The sequence below is a fragment of the Globicephala melas genome, chromosome 6 (genome assembly GCF_963455315.2).
Source record: "Globicephala melas chromosome 6, mGloMel1.2, whole genome shotgun sequence".
In the NCBI taxonomy this organism is placed as follows: domain Eukaryota; kingdom Metazoa; phylum Chordata; class Mammalia; order Artiodactyla; family Delphinidae; genus Globicephala; species Globicephala melas.
In genome coordinates, this window is record NC_083319.1 from 10,521,010 (window position 1) to 10,522,633 (window position 1,624).

General features: G+C 44.9%; 1 pseudogene; it reads left to right on the top strand.

The window, feature by feature from the left end:
* Window positions 1-659: 659 nt before the first annotated feature.
* On the top strand, window positions 660-750 carry LOC115854686 (U6 spliceosomal RNA; annotated as a pseudogene).
* Window positions 751-1,624: the final 874 nt, after the last annotated feature.

Consider the following 1,624-nt stretch of genomic DNA (forward strand, 5'->3'; position numbering starts at 1 on the left):
ACGTCCCCCCCCATCATTTATTTCATCCCCCCAACCTGGGACTGTTACTTTAGCGGCAAACAAACTTCTGTTCTGTTTGTCCATAACACTTCTGGGTCTGTTTGTCACCACAGCTCAAACTACTCTAATACAAGTTCACAGTATTAGATTGAATCCTCTGAAATTGCCATCACTACTTTGCAAATCAATAATGGCCAAATGTCAGCAATTTCAGATGATTCAGCCTCATACACACGACTCACTCTTTTCATCCCTGCATGGTGTTCCATCTGGGGATGTCCAGAATTTATTTAACCACTCCCCTGCTGATGAACTTCTGTGTTGTTTCCAATTTTTTGTCCTTACAAATAATGCTCCAAGAAACATTCTTTTTTTTTTTTTTTTTTTTTGGCAGAGCACAGCCTCCGGACGCGCAGGCTCAGCAACCATGGCTCACGGGCCCAGCCGCTCCGCGGCATGTGGGATCTTCCCGGACCGGGGCACAAACCCGTGTCCCCTGCATCGGCAGGCGGACTCTCAACCACTGCGCCACCAGGGAAGCCCAAGAAGCATTCTTAAATATTTGTCACTATGGATACTCTGAAGGCGTCCATCAGAGAGGTTCCACAAAGGGGTTGCGGAGTGGCTGCCGCACATTTAAAAACCTTCTATGTGCATGTTTGCTTTGGCAGCACATATATGAAAATTGGAACAAGTTAGAGAAGATCAGCACAAGGATGACATCACATTCGAGAAGAGTTCCATATTTTTATCCTGTAATAAACCATGATGGAAAAGAATATGAAAAAAATATATATATGTATGTGTGTATGTATATATATGTATATATAGAAAGCTGAATCACTTTGCTGTATACCAGAAACTAATACAACATTGTAAATCAACTATATTTCAATAAAAAATAAATCTTAAAAAAAATTGATATGTGCTGCTCAAATTACTCTCAAACATTTTCTAATAATTGTATATATATGGGGGGTGGGGGTAAACAAATGCTAATACAGGACTTATTACGTGCCAGGCCCTGTTCTATGTTCTTGACAAATATTAATTTATTTAATCCTCACCACAACCCTGTGAGGTAGCTACTATTATTATCCCAATTTTACAGATGGGGAAACTGAGGCCAAGAGAGGTAGCTTGCTCAAGGTCATGAGGCTGGTACGTGGTAGAGCTGGAATTTGAGCCCAGACACCCTGGCTCTGGAGTCCCTCTTCAGAAGCGCCAGGTCCTGCAGCGCATGGGCTTCTCTCCAGTTGTGGCGTGCGGGTTTTCTTCCCTAGTTGTGGCATGTGGGCTCTGTAGTTGTGGTGTGTGGGTTCTGTAGTTTGTGACACTCGGGCTCACTAGTTGTGGCACGTGGGCTTAGTTGCCCTGCGACATGTGAGATCTTAGTTCCCCGACCAGGGATCGAACCCGCGTCCCCTGCATTGGAAGGCGGATTCTTCACCACTAGACCACCAGGGAAGTCCCATCAGGTGGTGATTCTAATCGCAGCTATTGTTCTGATGTCATTTCTTGGCTGGAGCTCATCAGTACATCTGGTACCTCTTCTCTTAGCAGCAGCAGTTTACATCCAGTGGGCAGGGCCAGTAATATACCCTCACCAGTTCTCCGGCCCTCC